Genomic DNA, 19,181 nt, shown 5'->3' on the forward strand with positions numbered 1-19,181 from the left:
TTTCATTGAACTGCTAAAATAACTAAATATTTCTTTCCAGTCTGAAGGTTTCACAAACTAGCTGCCCATCAGCTGATATAATACCATTCTACAGAGCTGAAACATGATTCTAGCTTTTGATCATCTCTCTGTAGTCTCAAGTCACTTAAATCAATGTGTCTTAACATGTTTTCTTAAAGTGATATTTGAACTTCAAAAATGACTATGACCTCTTAAAGAAAAGAACTTCACATAACTGACAACTAACATCAATTTTCTCTTCTTTAGATTCCAAATTCACAACTGCTGATAATATTTTTCAAATCTTTATTACACTGTTTCCAGAAGGGAAATGCATGGTATTCATAGTTAAGCACTGGAACAGGTCCTTTGGCCCATGATGTTGTGCCAAACATGACACCAAATTAAACTAATCTCTTCTACTTCCTTTGGCCCACATCCCTCCATTCCATGCATATTAATCTTGTTATCTCAAAGTCCTTAATTGCTCCTATCATGTCTGCCTCTACCATCAACCCTTGCAGCGCATTCTAGATTCCTCATAGAATCATAGAGATGCACAGCACGGAAACAGACCCTTCGATCCAACTTGTCCATGCCAACCAGTTATCCCAACCTAATCTAGTCCTGCTTGCCAGTACCCGGCCCATATCCCTCCAAACCCTTCCTTTTCCTATGCCCATCCAGATGCCTTTTAAGTGTTGCAATTGTACTAGCCTCCACCGCTTCCTCTGGCAGCTCATTCCATACATCCCACCCTCTGTGTGAAATAGTTGCCCCTTAAATCTCTTTTATATCTTTCCCCTCTCACCCTAAACCTATGTCCTCTAGTTCTTGACTCCCCCACCCCAGAGAAAAGACTCTATCCATTTATCCTATTCATGTCCCTCATGATTTGATAAACATCCATGAAGTCACCCCTCAGCTTCCAATGTCCCAGGGAAAACAGCCCCAGCCTCTCCCTGTAGCTCAAATCCTCCAATCCTAGCAACATCCTAGTAAATTTTTTCTGAACCCTTCCAAGTTTCACAATATCCTTCCAATAGGAAGGAGAACAGAATTGCACACAATATTCCAAAAGTGGCCTAACCAACATCCTGTACAGCCACAACATGACCTCCAACTCCTGTACTCAATACTCAGACCAATAAAGGAAAGCGTACCAAACACCTTCACTATCCTATCTACCAGCATCTCTACTTTCAAGGAGCTAAGAACCTGCACTCCAAGGTGTCTTTGTTCAGCAACACTCCCTAAGACCTTACCATTAAGTGTAAAGGCCTGCTAAGATTTGCTTTCCCAAAATATACCACCTAGCATTTATCTAAATTAAACTCTATCTGCCTCTCTTCTACCTAATGACCCATCTGATCAAGATCCCATTATAATCTGAGGTAATCTTCTTCACTGTCCACTATACCTCCAATTTTGATGTAATCTGCAACCTTACTAACTATATCTCTTATTGTTTAAATAAATGACAAATCGTTAAAATAAATGACAAAAAGTAGTGGACCCGGCACCAATGCTTGTGGCACTCCACTGGTCTCAGGCCTCCATTCTGAGAAACAACCATCCACCACCATCCTCTGTCTTCTACCTTCGAGCCAGTTCTGTATCCAAACAGCCAGTTCTCCCTATATTCCATGAGATCTAACTTTGCTAGCCAGTCTTCCAAGGAATGCCTGACTGAAGTCCATATAGATCATGTCTACCCCTCTGCCTTCATCAGTCCTCTTTGTTATTTCTTCAAAAAACTCACTGTGTAAAAAACTTTCCCCCCTCACCTTAAATGCATGCCCCCCCAGATTTCGGCATTTCAACTCTGGAAGAAAGGTTCTTGCCATCAATCCCATCTATGCATCTAATAATTTCATAGACCTCCATCAAGTCTCCCATCAGTCACCCTCACTCCTGAGAAACCAACCAGAGTTTTTTTCTGGCCTCTCCTTATAGCTCAGACCCTCTAATCCAGGTAGCATCCTGGTAAACCTCTTGTGCAGCCTCTCCAAAGCCTCCATATCCTTCCGGTAATGTGGCGACCAGAATTAAATGTAATAATCTAAGTGTGGCCAAACCAAAGTCTTATAAAGCTGCAACATAGGATCCTGACTCTTGTACTCAATTCCCTGATTAATAAAGGCAAGCATGCCATATCCCTTCTTTACCATGCTTTTGTGGGCACTTTCAGAGAGCTATGGACTTGAACCTCAAGATGTCAATGCTGTTCAGGGTTCTGCCATTAACTGTACACCTTTCCTCAACATTTGATCTCCCAAAGTGCAGCATCTCGCACTTACCCAAATTAAACCCCATCTGCCATTTCTCTGCTCATTTTTGGAACTACCCCTGTTGTCTCCTTTGAGAACCTTCTACACTATCCACAATTCCACCAATCTCTATATCATCTACAAACTTACTAACCCACTCATCTACATTTTCATCTAAATCATTTATATCTCACAAACAGCAGAGGTCCCAGAATAGATCCCTGCAGAACACAACGAGTCACAGACCCGGAGCCTGAAAAACACCTTTCAACCATTAACCTCTGCCTTGTATGGGTAAACCAATTCTGAATCCACACAGCCAAGTCACCGTGGATTCCATTCATTTTAATCTTCTGGATGAGCCTACCATGAGGGACCTTGTCGAAAGTCTTACAAAACTCCATGTAGACAACATCCATGGCTTTACTGCCATTGATCACTGAGCCACCTTCTCAAAAAAATCAATCAAGTTAGTAAAACATGACGTGCCCTGCACAAAGGCATGCTGGCTGTCCTAATTAGGCCATGCTTTTTCAAATGCATGTAAATTCTATTAATTCTCTCCAATAGCTTCCCAGCACCGATGTGAGACTCACTGGTATATAGTTTCCTGGATTAACCCTATTTCCCTTCTTGAAAGAGGAACAACATTAGCTACTTGCCAGTTCTCCGGGATCTCTCCGGTGCTAATGAGGATACAAAGGTCTTGGTCAAAGCCCCAGAAATCTCCTTTCTTGCCTCTCTCAATAACCTGGGGTGGATACCATTGGGGACTTATCCACCTTAATGCTTTTCAAGAGATCCAACATCATTTCTTTATTGATCTCAAAATGCCGTAGCATATTAGCATAAGGAATTGAGTTTAGAGCAGGAAAGCTAAAAAAAAGTGGCTTAAATTTTCTCAATATTGCAAGAAATCCTTTGTTCATTGGATAAAACAAAAGTAAGGCAGCATCCAAGGAACAGGAGAATCAACGTTTCGGGCATAAGCCCTTCTTCAGGAATGAGGAAAATGTGTCCAGCAGGCTAAGATAAAAGGTAGGGAGGAGGGACTTGGGGGAGGGGCGTTGGAAATGCGATAGGTAGAGGGAGGTCAAGGTGAGGGTGATAGGCCGGAGTGGGGTGGGGGCAGAGAGGTCAGGAAGAAGATTGCAGGTTAGGAAGGCAAGATGGGGGGAGGGGAAATGAGGAAACTGGAGAAATCTGAGTTCATCCCTTGTGGTTGGAGGGTTCCCAGGCAGAAGATGAGGCGCTCTTCCTCCAACCGTCGTGTTGCCATGGTCTGGCGATGGAGTAGTCCAAGGACCTGCATGTCCTTGGTGGAGTGGGAGGGGGAGTTAAAGTGTTGGGCTACGGGGTGGTTGGGTTGGTTGGTCCGGGTGTCCCAGAGGTGTTCTCTGAAACGTTCCGCAAGTAGGCGGCCTGTCTCCCCAATATAGAGGAGGCCACATCGGGTGCAGCGGATGCAATAGATGATGTGTGTGGAGGTGCCGGTGAATTTGTGGCGGATATGGAAGTGTCCCTTGGGGCCTTGGAGGGAAGTAAGGGGGGAGGTGTGGGCGCAAGTTTTGCATTTCTTGCGGTTACAGGGGAAGGTGCCGGGAGTGGAGGTTGGGTTGGTGGGGGGTGTGGACCTGACGACGGAGTCACGGAGGGAGTGGTCTTTTCGGAACGCTGATAGGGGAGGGGAGGTAAATATATCCCTGGTGGTGGGGTCCGTTTGGAAGTGGCAGAAATGACGGCGGATGATACGTTGTACATGGAGTTTGGTGGGGTGGTAGGTGAGGACCAGTGGGGTTCTGTCCTGGTGGCGGTTGGAGGGGCGGGGCTCAAGGGCGGAGGAGCGGGAAGTGGAAGAGATGCGGTGGAGGGCATCGTCGACTACGTCCGGCGGGAAATTGCGGTCCTTGAAGAAGGAGGCCGCTACATCGATGACTGTATTGGCGCTGCCTCGTGCTCCTACGAGGAGGTTGAACAGTTCATCCACTTTACCAACACCTTCCACCCCGACCCTCAAATTCACCTGGACCGTCTCAGACTCCTCCTTCCCCTTCCTAGACCTTTCCATTTCTATCTCGGGTGACTGAATCGACACGGACATTTACTATAAACTGACCGACTCCCACAGCTACCTAGACTACACCTCCTCCCACCCTGCCCCCTGTAAAAACGCCATCCCATATTCCCAATTCCTTTGTCTCTGCCACATCTGCTCCCAGGAGGACCAGTTCCAAAACCGTACAACCCAGATGGCCTCCTTCTTCATGGACCGCAATTTCCCGCCAGACGTAGTCAACGATGCCCTCCACCGCATCTCTTCCACTTCCCGCTCCTCCGCCCTTGAGCCACGCCCCTCCAACCGCCACCAGGACAGAACCCCACTGGTCCTCACCTACCACCCCACCAACCTCCATGTACAACGTATCATCCGCCGTCATTTCCGCCACCTCCAAACAGACCCCACCACCAGGGATATATTTCCCTCCCTTCCCCTATCAGCGTTCCGAAAAGACCACTCCCTCCGTGACTCCCTCGTCAGGTCCATACCCCCCACCAACCCAACCTCCACTCCCGGCACCTTCCCCTGCAACCGCAAGAAATGCAAAACTTGCGCCCACACCTCCCCCCTTGCTTCCCTCCAAGGCCCCAAGGGATCCTTCCATATCCGCCACAAATTCACCTGCACCTCCACACACATCATCTATTGCATCCGCTGCACCCGATGTGGCCTCCTCTATATTGGGGAGACAGGCCGCCTACTTGCGGAACGTTTCAGAGAACACCTCTGGGACACCCGGACCAACCAACCCAACCACCCCGTAGCCCAACACTTTAACTCCCCCTCCCACTCCACCAAGGACATGCAGGTCCTTGGACTCCTCTATCGCCAGACCATGGCAACACGACGGTTGGAGGAAGAGCGCCTCATCTTCTGCCTGGGAACCCTCCAACCACAAGGGATGAACTCAGATTTCTCCAGTTTCCTCATTTCCCCTCCCCCCACCTTGTCTCAGTCAAATCCCTCAAACTCAGCACCGCCTTCCTAACCTGCAATCTTCTTCCTGACCTCTCCACTCTGGCCTATCGCCCTCACCTTGACCTCCCTCCACCTATCGCATTTCCCAACGCCCCTCCCCCAAGTCCCTCCTCCCTACCTTTTATCTTAGCCTGCTGTTCACACTTTCCTCATTCCTGAAGAAGGGCTTATGCCAGAAACGTCGATTCTCCTGTTCCTTGGATGCTGCCTGACCTGCTGCGCTTTTCCAGCAACACATTTTCAGCTCTGATCTCCAGCATCTGCAGCCCTCACTTTTTCCTCTAATACAAAAGTAATCTGATAGTGTAGCAACATGAGTCAAGGCAGGTGGTGGCAATGTGTGAAATCAATGTCTATGTGAAAATTGGGTAAAAAATAATAGGAAGAGGATGTTTCAAGACGTACTCAAAAGAGAAGTTTCTGTCAGAAACCTTTGGCAGAGGGAACTAATATAGCAGGAAACGTTAATCTAATCTCTTCTCTTGGGCCAATACTTGCCATTCACTTCACACTCATCCAAATACTCTTAACATCCCCATTCCATTTACAGTTCCTAACTGGACATGACTTTCCAATTCTTCTTCTTTCTCGTCACAAGTTATCTATTTGAGGCCTGTTTCCTGTCACCAAATTGTAAAACCTACAATGTAATTAGTGTAAAGTGCTTCAGGAGGTGCTGAGGTTTTAAAAAGAGCAGCAACACACACTATTTCCAGAAAGCAATCTTTCCATACATGGGGATGATCAAACTTAAGGGCAATAAATACACAGTGGTCGCTAATAAATCAAATAAAGAATTTGGAGTATTTGTTTATCCAGATAGGGTTTAAATTGGATCTTTTTAACATGGAGTAGTTGGACAAATGGGGTTTGGTTAGTTCAGTTGGCTAGACGGTTGGTTTGCAGTACAGACTGACACAAACAGTGAGTTCAATTCATACACCAACTGAGGTTATTATGAAGGACTCTGCTCAACTTCTCCCCTCACCTGAGGCATGGTAATCCTCAGGTTAAACTGCTACCTGACATCTCTTGTGAGAGAGCAGCCCTTTGATCTGGAAAGACTATGGTTGACAACCACCTGATGAAGGAGCAGTGCTCTGAAAGTTAATGGTTAGATTCCCTACTGTGTGGAAACAGGCCCTTCAGTCCAACCAGTCCACATCGACCCATTTCCCTCTGACTAATGCACCTAACACCATGGGCAATTTAGCATGGCCAATTCGCCTGCCCTGCATATCTTTGGACTGTGGGAGGAAACCGGAGCACCTGGAGGAAACCCACGCAAACACGGGAGAATGTGCAAACTCCACACAGTCACCCAAGGTTGGAATCGAACCTGGGACTCTGGTGCTGTGAGGCAGCAGTGCTAACCACTGAGCCACCGTGCTGCCTTCACCTGTTAGACTATAATCTGGTGTTGTGTGATTTTTAACTTCACATGAAAAGGTACCTTTGACAGAGTGTTTTCTAATTTCTTTAAGAGCACAATGTTAGGTGGGCATTTAGCTCTACAGCAGTTGCTCTCCCTCTAATTTTCAAAATACCAGGTTTTTATACTACTCCATGACACATTAAATTCTTACAATTTGATTGGTTTTCAGGTGTCAAATCAATAAAATTCAAATTCCGTTGGCTTCTGGTATCCTAGGCACAATTTAAAGTAATTGGTTAAATTCAAATTGTTGTCAAAACAACAACCAAAACTCAGGTATCCATTTAACAACCAATTGTTACATTTGGAACAGCCCAACCTTTAGCTGGCAGCTGTAGCTGTATTTTAAATTCAGAAAAGCACTTTCTATCTTAAAGTAACCATACATGCTTTCGACTTCGTAACAATATAAAAGTCAATGTAAAACCCTTCATTTTCAGTTTAGTGAGCGGAAACTGATTTTTAATTTTATAAAAACCAGTGTATTTTCTGTTTGCCTATTATTTCCTCTGGACCCATTCAAAGAATCATAAATCTATACATAGATTCAAAGACTCATAGAACAATTACAACACAGAAGCAACCATTCACCGTGTCCATTCTGGTTCTTTGCAACAGCAAATCACCCAATCCCAGTTCTCCTTATGCCCTCTTTTCACTATTGCAAGCATTTTCTTGTCACATAATTATTTAATTTTCTTTTGTGGGCCTTAATTGAATCTCACTCTACTACACTGTCAGGCAAGTGCTTTCCAGACCCCAAACACGTGCTGCACAAGAATATTTTTCTTAATGTCACGTTTTCTCCTTTTGCCAGTTATGTTTAACCATTCTTGTTTCCTTCTTGATTCTTCCAACAATAGGAATATTTTCTATCTAATCTGTCCAGCCGCATGCATGATTTTGAGCTCCACTTAATAATCTCTTCTCTAAGCAAAACATCTCCAGTGTCCCCAAACTGAACTGAAGTAACCTAAGGTCCTCGTCTAGGGAACCACGCTCATGAATCTTTCGGTACCCTCTCTAGTGTCTTCACAACATTGTCATGGGATGTGATACTCCAGCTGAGACTGAACCAAATGTTTTCTACAAGTTTATTACTTTTGTACCCCTAGGTATTAAGCCTAGAAATCCATATGCTTTATGGATTGCTTTCTCAACATGCACTGATGATTGATGCTCAAATATCCCTAGGTCACACTACTCCTGTACCGTCTTTAGAAAGAACCTCAATGTTACATTGCCTCTCCTTATTTTTCCAAGAAAATAAATTACTTCACACTTCAGACCCATAGTAATGTAGCTGCCTTTGAACTGCCCCTGAAATGGCCTAGAAAGGTACTTGTTTGTACCATACCACTAGTAAAATAAGAATGAAACAGAATGAGCCACTCAAAGGGAAAGGGTTGAGACACTAAATGAGCTAAAACTAATAAAGAAGCATTAAAAATACCTGACTAAAAGTTGGTAAGCTCACCATGATTAGATACATTCAAGGAAATTAAAAAGAAAAGGTGGAAATCACTGAGACATTGGCCATAATTTTCTACTTTTCTTTAAATACAGTATGATAAGAGACTAGAGTGTTGTAAATATTACACCCTTGATCAAGAAAGGTGTAAAGATAAACTCAGTAACTACAGCCCAGTCAGTTTAATCTCATTGATGGGAAAGCTTTTAGAAACAAAATCTGGTACAAAATTAACTGTCACTTGGACAACAATAAATTCACTAAGGAAAGCCAGCATGAAGTAGTTAAAGACAAATATCAAACTAATCTGAATGGATTTTTTGATTAATCTGGTTGATTAGAATAACTGGTCAGGTATGATGCACATGGACTCCCTAAATAGATTTTGTATTTCACAAAATAGGCTTGTGTGCAAAATACAGTACATGGAATAAAAGGGACAAGAAGTTAGCTGAGTGACAGTAAATGGTTCTTTCTCAGATTTAAGAAACATGTATGTAGACTTTACCAGGAGTTGGTAATAGGATGCCACTTTTGATATATACTGTAGACCTGGATTTTGATGTATAGAGCACAATATCAACATTTCCAGATGACAGACTAGCAATATTCCCTGTAATTTTGTTGCTGCGTAGACCTCCAAGGTCCAAGTGCAGCGAATGACGAACTGACGAACTGACACAAGTTCAGAAGCAACAGTTAAATCTTTTGTCTTTTGAAGAAAAATTATCAGTAATAGGGACAGAGACAATGCTAAGTAAGCAGCAGTTCCCCAGTACCATGATTGATGACGTGAAAATGTCCCATTCAACAGGACACATCCAAAGAGGCTGAATGAAGATGTTCAATATACTCAATAAGTTGAAGAGCTTAAACACCCTATATCAGCAGATTGATAGTAAAGATTTTCTTGAAGAAAATGGAGTTAAGCTGCATGTGATGCTATGCAAGAGTCAAGAGTGTCATGCTGGAAAAGCACAGCAGGTCAGGCAGCATCCAAGGAACAGAAGAATTGATGTTTCGGGAAAAAAGCCCTTCATCAGGAATCTGTGATGCTATGCAAGTCAGACCAGTGTCCACAGATTCAGCATGGTCACAAATAAGGCATTGCCTGGTCAGCATATTGAGAATATTAAAAAGGGGAAAGGATTTGTTTCTACAGCGAAGCCACCTTACATAAAGAACATTCATGATCATAACAGTCCTCCAGATAATATTATTGGGACAACTACCTGAGTTCCTCAGCGAGGGTAATGCAGGAGGTTAAGAGGAAAGAAAATCAACCAATTATTGGCTTTAACAAGTACCTCATTCCCGACAAAGGATGTCAGAGAGATAAGAGACCCTCCAGTGATCAGAATCAAGGAAAACAGTCCTCAAGCCAAAGACCTAACGATCTTTCAAGTCTGAAGAGACTCAGTTCTGTGAGAATTGTGAACATACCAGACCAACTGAATTTATGATGTCAGAGTCTTGGAGCTACATGGGTTTGTGATAAATACAAAATTAGTTATGTACCTTGTGAGGAGTGGATTTGGGGGGAGCGTTTTAGTGAATACACTCCCTTTTTAACCTCACTTGGTTAGCCACAATACCGATTTTTAATTTATGTTAGCAGGCAGTTATATCTCATTTCAATTAAAATGTAGTACTTCTCAAATTTAAGGAACCAATCACAAGAGTTCTGAAGTGTAAAAAAGAAATTTTATTATCGATTGGTGTTAAGAAAAATAATAAAACTTGACATCGAACACATACACACAAATAGCAGTCTCATCATGGGCGGCACGGTGGCCCAGTGGTTAGCACTGCTGCCTCACAACGCTAGAGACCCAGGTTCAATTCCCACCTCAGGCGACTGACTATGTGGAGTTTGCACATTCTCCCCGTGTCTGCGTGGGTTTCCTCCAGGTGCTCCAGTTTCCTCCCACAGTCCAAAAATGTGCAGGTCAGGTGAATTGGCCATACTAAAATTGCCCGTAGTGTTAGGTTAGGGGTATGGGTGGGTTGCGCTTCGGCGGGTCGGTGTGGACTTGTTGGGCCGAAGGGCCTGTTTCCACACTGTAATGTAATCTAAAATAATCTAAAAGTAATGATAGAGTATCTAGAACAATGGAAAGATATCGCACATGTAGTTTAATAATTCTTAGCATCTGAGTTGTTATAATTGAACCTGTGACCATGTCTGTTTAGTTTATGTCTTGTATCCTCAGCAGTGGTAAAATTTGAAGATATTTTCAGTTATTGGCAAAAGGGTGTTTCTCCAGTTTGTTTAACATTGGTGCTAGCTTTCAAGGTGGAAACAGAAGGAAAGAAAGGATCTTCCAATCTTTGCTGTTACCAATCTTTCTCTCTGTCTCTCTCTGCTGCTCTGCCAAGCAGCTACTAAAATATATTTCATTTATGAATTCCCAATCTGACTTAAATGTCTTCCAAGTTGGATGGTTGTGGGCAACCATTTCATTTCCAATACATATAACTGACAATAAAAATGGTAGTTAAAATATATGTAAATTTTTTCATTTCAGACTCAGTTGACTTAGATGATTTTATATATTCCACACTGGTTTTCTCAACTTGCTTCAATCTATGGCAGCCAATTCATTTCCATGTTCCTTCATTTTCAAAACCAGTTCAATTCATAAAGGTCTCAGGTATTAAAATCAAATGATAGAATTTGACATTAGAGGGTTAATATTTTTCACAGTTGAGACAACTTGACTATATGAATGTCAATGATGAGAATTGTATGAGGGAATTGTTCTGAAAAAGGTTAATATTGGAGACTGCATTAGGCTTCACCCAATCTGATCGCGCCATACAGTTTTGGGTGGAGAATTGAGGAGTCTACCATGAGATTTCAGTAGGGTTAGACATGTCAATCCAGTTTTTTTTTTTCGCTAATTTTGTTGAAATAGCAAATGTAACTTGTACTTATTGATGTCACAGAATGAAATACATCTTGGTGTTAAGATAAGTTTCTTGTTAAGACTCCTTAGTGTTTAATTCATTCCTGCTGTAAACCAAACAGATCCTTAGACCCAGAATAAAAGTACAACAGTAGACCAGAGGGCACCACTGGAGTAGGATACATAATCACCCTGGATAACCTTACTTTGATTTGATTTTGGTAAGTTTCCATTCTTTTGTACACTGACTGCTTTTTGTTTTTATTACTATGCACCACCAGGATCTTTTGTTTGAAAGAGTAGAAAGGACAACTGTTGGTAGCACTCTATTCCGACTATCAGCTGGTTGTGGTTGGATCCAGAGAACATACACCAGGCTTCACATTCTTGTACAAAAAAAGAATAAGAACGCCTGGACACAACAGAACTTGCATACTGCCTGCCCAAAAATCCCAACATGTGCCCAACTCCACTTCAATAGTCAGGCCTCAATAACACTGTCAGCCAACTGCCTGTGACAACAGTCACCCACCAGCCTTGACCTGACAAACTGTGGATCATTAGGCCAGACTTAATAACATGACTGTTGTATTACTATTCCCTATTTTGTCTTACAATACTCAACCATAGCTAGATTTTAGTATCCCAAATTTATGTCTAATCTTTATTATTGTATACTTTTTATGATACTAACAAAATAAAATTTATGGTGCAATTGGAAGGATTTCTGTTGAAGTAAATGTAACTTCTAATCTGTTCATTCAAAGCCCTGGACTCTACCATCGCCATCGAACCTAACTATTATGGACTTGGCCAGACCACTCAAAACATTCTTAAGCAGACAGCCCTGACCATAACTTTGCAATTTGTTTCGGTAAGTGTATGGTAAAATTTACCCGGTGTAAGTTAGTGAGGATGACTATCAGGTTTTAAAATAGACAAAAATTTATTTACAAAATTACACAATGAAACGATAGCCACATTGAAAGGTTTTGTGTAATCAGGTGTGGTTAATACTGGGGCAGTAGTTAACACAGTGTTTAGGCTGTCAAATGCCTTTTGACAGTCCGCTGTCCACTGAAACTTCTTGCCCTTTTTTAACATTCAATGAGTGGAGTAGTCACACTATTAAAGTTTGGCACAAACTTCAGTAAAATCCAGTCAATCCCAAGAACTGTAGTACTGCTTTTGTCATTGATGCTTTGGGAAATTGCCCAATTACTTTCGCTTTTGCATCCCGTGGGGCCATTTGTCCATGTCAATAACATGATCCAGGAAGGTTACTTGGGCTTTGGCAAATTCACTTTTAGCTAGTTTTACCACCAAGCCTGCCTTCCAAAGTCATTCGAACAAGTCCGATAAATGCTGTAAATGTTCCTTCCATGACTGACTAAAAATCACCAGGTCGTCAATGTAAATAACACAATTGGGTAATCTGGCAATGACCTTATTAGTCAGTCTCTGAAATGTGCCTGGAGCATTTTTCACACCAAATGGCATGACTTTGAACTGATATAGTCCATTTGGCTTACGAAAGCCAAAATTGCCTTTTCTCTCTCTGACAGGGGTACTTGCCAGTAGCCTCTGAGCAAGTCCAATTTAGAAATATAAGTTGCTTGTCCCACTTTTTCAACATAGTCAGACTAGTACAATTGCAACATTTAAAAGGCAACTGGATGGGTATATGAATAGGAAGGGTTTGGAGGGATATGGGCTGGGTGCTGGCAGGTGCAACTAGATTGGTTTGGGATATCTGGTCGGCATGGACGAGTTGGACTGAAGGGTCTCTTTCTGTGCTGTACGTCTCTATGACTCTGTAGTCCTCCAACCGTGGAATTGGATATGCACCAGTCTTTGTAACAGTGTTGACTTTGCGATAGTCCACACATAATCATTGGGTACCATCTGGCTTTGGCACCATGACTATGGATGAGCTCCAGTCACTTAACTCACTTCGATTATGCCATCTTGGAGCATGCGCTCTATCTCCTTCTGAATCTGTGCCAACTTTAGAGGGTTATGCATATAAGGATGTTACTTAATCGGAACAGCGTCTCCTATATCTACATCATGCACAATTAGGTTAGTACTTCCCAATTTATTTCCGCATATCTCCCTATGTGATAGCAATAACTCTTTCAGATAATTTCGATTTTCTTGTGGAATGTAACTCAATAATTTATCCCAATTTATGACAACTTCCTCATTGTCCGATCTGATTTGAGGAATGTCCGATTCAGAATCCTCTGAACTTGGTTCTTCCTTCTGTGCTGTAATCATTAACACCTTCTCCTCTTGCTTTCCTTCCCTATCAAAATATCTGTTGAGCATATTTACATGACACAATGTGTGAGATTTCTTCCTGTATGGAGTCCTTATTAAGTAGCTCACTCACTCAATTTCATCTCGATTTGATACGGTCCACTAAACCTTGCTTTTAAAGGCTCACCTGTTATTGCAAGTAACATTAATACCTTATCCCCAATTACAAAATTGCAAATTTGTGATTACTTATCTGCTTCCTTTCATTGTATACTATGATACTTTTAAATGCTGTCTAGCCAACTCTCCAGTTCTATTTAATTATTCTCTAAAATTTGACACATAGTCCAAATGGGTGGTCTCTGAATTCTGACTTCTTAATTTCTCCTTCATCAATTTTAATGGTCCTTTTACTTCATGCCCAAAAGGTAATTCAAATGGACTGAATTTGGTTGATTCATTTGGTGCATCTCTGATCGCAGACAGTACAAACAGTACCCACTTACCCCAAAAATCCTGATCATAAGCACTCAACATGGTCTTTGGTGTTTGATGCCATTTCTCTAGCGCTCCCTACGATTCGGGATGGTACACAGTAGATTTGAATTGCTTTATTCCCAAGTTATCCATAACCTCCTTGAATAGTCTGAATGTGAAGTTTGATCCTTGATCTGACTGGATCTCTATTGGTAGTCCATATCTGGTAAAACAATTATGTAATTCTTCTACAATCCTTTTAGCTAAGATGTTGCATAATGGGATTGCCTCTGGAAATCTAGTCGATACATCCATGATCGTTAATAAATACTTATTCCCACTTTTTGTTTGAGGTTGGGAAACTACACAATCAATCAAGATTCTTGTGAAAGGTTCCTCAAATACTGGAATAAGTATTAAAAGTGCAGGTTTTATTACTGCCTGTGGTTTTCCAATTAGCTGATATGTGTGACATGTCTGGCAAAATTCAACTACATCCTTCTGTAGTCCAGGCCAATAAGAATGTTTTTGTATTTTAGCCTGTGTTTTCCTCACCCCTAAATGACCTCCAAATGGTAGCTCATGCGCCACTCGCAGCACTTCCTTTCTAAACACTACTGGCAAAACAATTTAATGATTCTTTGCCCATTTCTCATCTGCTTGAATGTGTGATAGTCTCCATTTCCTCATTAAGACACCATTTGTTAAGCAATAACACACAGGGATGCATTCACTCTCCTCTGTAAATGTCTTTTGACACAACTGTTTTAAGTTCTCATCTTTCTGCTGTAATTCAATCAGCTTAGCAAAGCTAAAGATACTTATATGTTTATCGAGTTGCTCCTGCTCTGTCCCACTTATTTGATCAAAAAACTTATCTAGGATAAAGCTATGTAAGCTTCCTTATCTGTGCCTTTCGATGTCTCCTGCTTCACCTTGTGCCTCTGTGATCTTGTGACCACACAATCTGGGAAAATTCCTGGATACGCATCCTTCATTTCTTCAGTTGCCTGCATCTCCACTGGCTTTTCAACTAGAGTAGGCAGCACGCCTACCAGTGAATCAGGTATATCATTTGCAAGGACAGATTGTATTCGTGGAGCTGAGAGTTTGTCGAGTACTTCTACCACAAATTCTCCATTCTGTTGTGGACTCTCTAGCCTAATTTTTCATAACTGAGCACTTTTCGTCTCACCATGAATTCCTGTTACCAGTACCTTTTCTAGCAGTAGTCCCTCAGGAGTACATATCTCCTCATCCTTCAGCATTACAGACTGAGAGGATCCTGTGTCCTTTAATATTGTAACCTCTTTACCTGCTATTCCTGGCCTATCTGAATAAATTTTACCCTTGTATGTATATTTTTAAGCAGATCTGGCACTTCCTCCTTAACCAACCTCTTATCATCTTGTACACTCCGAGGCAGGTGTCTAACTTCCCTTGTGCTTTTTGTTGCTAGTCCAACAAAACTCCTAGGCTTGTCTGGCTTTCTTCTAGCCCAACAATACTGTGATTTCATGTGGCCCACTTTATGACAATGAAATCACCGGAGCTTTTTAACTTCTTTGTCCCCCTCACGGGTTTATTTTTTACCCTGTGATATGTTGTCCTTATGATCTTCACTGGGATCTACCTTTCCCTTTCCATGTGAGGATTTGTCTTTGCCCAATTTCTATCCCTCATGGACTGAAATTGATTCTGGAAGCCAAACTGTGTTTTATGGACCAGCTCATAATCAATTGACAATAGGTGCAGGAGTGGGCCATTCCCAGCCACTTCAGCTACTAACCTTGCTACTTTAACTCTCTGTTCTTCCAAATAAGTTTGCACTACTTCAGGCAGTGAATTTTTGAATTCCTCCAAAATAATTACTTCTCTAAGGGCATCATAGGTTTGCTCGATTTTTAAATCTCTTATCCATCTATTGAAATTACTTTGTTTGATCCTTTCAAACTCAATGTAGGTTTGACCTAGGTCCCTCCTCAGATTTCTGAACCGTTGTCTATAGGTTTCTGGTATAAGTTCAAATGCACTTAAAATGGCTTTTTCACCTCCTCATACTCCCTGATACTTCCTCTGATAGTAATGCAAATACCTCACTAGCACTACCTACAAGTTTCGTTTGGATCAACAAAACCCACATTGCCGCTGGCCACAGCATTTGTTTAGCCACCTTTTCAAATGAGATGAAAAGGCTTCCACATCCTTCTCATCAAATTTAGGCAATGCTTGAACGTGTTTAAACAGTTTTTCACTAGGCTTTTGACTACCAGGGGCTTGATCGTCCTCACTCTCTTCCTCACTAAGGTTACCTTCAGCCTTTATCTCCAGCCTTTTAAGCTGACTTTCTTTTTTAAGTGTCAGTTTCTGAAGTTAAAAAGTTCCCTCTTTTTCTTTCTCTTCTGCTGCTCTCTCTTTTTCCCTCTCTTCTGCTTTTAATCGTAATTCAAACTGTTTCATTTCTGCTGCCCTTTCGATATCTCTCACCTCTAACTCAAGCTGCTTCATTTGCAATTGAATTTTTGCCATCTCTATAGATTCTGATGGCTTCTCCAGCAAGTTTAAATGCTGAGCCACTGCTGTAATTATCTCTCCTTTCCTCACAGAAGCAGGCAGGTCCAATTCCAGCTTGTCCGCTAATTCCTGCAGCTTAGTCACCTTTTGCAAAACTTCCAAAGTCACCACATCCACTTCCAGAATGGCGACTGAAAGAGCCATTACTATCCCAAGCTTTGTCTACCCAACCAAACCAACACCTGAAGTAGAGACACTCGCACCTACCACTCACTGTAAAATCCCGCAAAGAGCCCCCAATCTGTTATGGACCAGGCCAGGCCACTCAAAACATTCTTAAGCAGGTAGCCCAGACCATAACTTTGCAATTTGTTTCAGTAAGTGTACAGTGAAAATTACCCGGAATACGTTAGCGTGGTTGACTACCAGGTTTTAAAACAGACAAAAAAATTATTCACGAAATGATATAAGGAAACACAAAGAACAGAATAAAGAACCCCTACAGAGCCCAGCCTATCCAAACAACACCTAACTAGGCTGTTCCGAATATTCACAACAGTCCCAATAAGCAAACCCCCTTAAAAATGTTTTTTTAAATGGAACAGATGCTTACAGATTGAAGGTAGAAAGGCAGAAAGAAAGAGAGCCTGTTCACACAGTCCACTGCTGAACTCCCAACTAGTTCTGGACTGAACTGCTCAGCTAGAGAGTTGACCACTCCTCTTCCATTGTACAGGTCACTTCTAAAACATTGCCACTTTGGCCTGAAGTCTCATCTGTTGAGATATAAACCAAAGGCATCTCAAAATCCTTTTCATCTCTGTACCAAACTAGTCTAATTGGAACTGGGAGAGTTTTATTACCCCTCTGAAAACCAAGGACACAGTATCCTTGAGAAAAGGAACAGCTTTTAGGAAAAAGGGACCAGTTTTGTGACATAACCTATAACATTTGTACAGTAAAGTACATTTTCATTTCCATTATCTATTTTGATTTTGAGAATTACTTCATTGGCTAACCATTAAATTCAATGGAATAGAAGATTAATAAATTCCTTATGCGTGTTTTATGAATACCCATTTTAGATCTAATACTGATGAATGATCCTGTTTTCTATTGCCAACTGGAGGTTAAGTTAACTGGATATTTTATAAAGATTGTGAATTTATCTTGTGCATACATCATTTAAAATTTTGTTCTGCCTATTTAAATTTTACTAATGGGACAAGTGTCCAATTTTATCAGAGGATCTGAGAGTTCAAATATCCATCTCATATTTTGTCTAAAAAGAAATGAAGCAATGGTTAAGATCCATATGATGAGGGTGTTATAGAGCATAATAAGAATACCATTTAAGTGCCAAGTATCAAAAAGACCATTGAGATATTTCGGCCCAAACACAAGGGCCACTAGGTGGAGCCTGTCTGCTATGTTTGTTCACCATTTTAATTTGGAACTAATTTTTATTCATTTGCTGCATATGGATGTCACTGGCTGGGCCAGCATTTACTGCGGTCCCCAGCACCTTTCGGAAGGTGATGATTTTCTGCCTTCTTGAAACATTGTACTCCCTGTGTACTAGTATTGTTGAGTATAGGGAGCTCCAGGATCCATCGATGATTAAGGAAGTGTAATGAGCTAAATCTTGTACTCTTTTTGGCAAACTGTCACTTTCGTAAAGTTTCTGGAAAGTTTCTTCACCATGAGATCTACTAGCTCCCTTGTCATATCTTACCAAATTCCCTGTAGGCAGCGAGGTTGCTCCAAGGTACTGTGTATGTCACTTGGTGGGATTAGTATGCTGATACAATGACTTCTATTACAGACCAGACCAAAGCCCCTCAAGGTATACTGAGAAGACAGTCTAGAATCCAGCATTTTCTTATTTTTTAAAGATAATTGTAAAGTGTTGTCTTCTGGATGAAATTCGATTGGTCAAATTACTAGCCTTGAAGCAAAACACACTTTATTCTTACACTATAATTAAAATGCCGAAGGGCCTGTTTCCACACTGTAAGTAATCTAAATCTAATCTAAATCTAAATGAAGAATTTTTAAAAATTTGCTTAACTGTATAACTCCATTGCAATACTTAATAAGATAATATATATATATATATAAACCACCACTGATTAGCTATTCCAAGATAGTAAAAACCCATAGCCACACCATTGCCAGAGGCAAATTCAGTAAAATAAATTGTCACACATGCAACATTTCTTCAGTCCAGCAGGAATGAACATCCTGTGAAAATTCTGAGAGAGAGCGAAACTCAAGCTGTAGCAGGGAGAGATGTATAGCAGTTTCCAAACTCCACCAGCCACTGAAATTTAAACAAAAATCCTGGTTCTGTGAGAGCTTGAACCCATCCACTCATGCTTCTTTTGTCTGCCTATGTTAAAAAAAAACAAAGCTAGCTACATTGCTGGGCTCAGAGCAAACAGCTGGACTCACTTTCAAAACAATCATGATGGAACAAGCATCCTTCTTAAAGGCACATCTCCTAACACTTCACCCCTTAAAAAAATGAACCATTAAAATACAAAGCTGGCTTCATTTTTAAAACTTCTAGTCTCAAGTTATTAGTACACTTCTCTATATATTGTATTTATACATTCCACTAAATTTAAGTATACAAAAGTTTAGTTATACTGTTCATCTCAGTCTGTTTTTTCTGCCACAGACCACCCAATTCTTCATTTATCCAAGTTGTGAAAATGCATCAGCAAACAAGTTCTTTCGTAATCTTTATGATGATGATGCTGCTTTAACAAGGTTATGTTGTCCTTGGTTTTATTTCAGTCGT

The 19,181-nt window shown here is 41.3% G+C and overlaps 1 long non-coding RNA gene across 2 annotated transcripts in view; it reads left to right on the forward strand.

The window, feature by feature from the left end:
- Positions 1 to 19,181, forward strand: part of LOC122549165 (uncharacterized) — a 56,422-nt gene that overhangs the window by 3,732 nt on the left and 33,509 nt on the right. For both annotated transcript variants that reach the window (XR_015756841.1, XR_006311440.2), the window contains exons 2-3: positions 11,245 to 11,343; positions 11,890 to 11,996. This is a non-coding gene — a long non-coding RNA (uncharacterized LOC122549165). The remainder of the gene's footprint in view (positions 1 to 11,244; positions 11,344 to 11,889; positions 11,997 to 19,181) is intronic.

Source organism: Chiloscyllium plagiosum, unplaced genomic scaffold (assembly GCF_037043375.1).
Source record: "Chiloscyllium plagiosum isolate Xiang-an unplaced genomic scaffold, Cpla_swu_hap1 HiC_scaffold_4, whole genome shotgun sequence".
In the NCBI taxonomy this organism is placed as follows: domain Eukaryota; kingdom Metazoa; phylum Chordata; class Chondrichthyes; order Orectolobiformes; family Hemiscylliidae; genus Chiloscyllium; species Chiloscyllium plagiosum.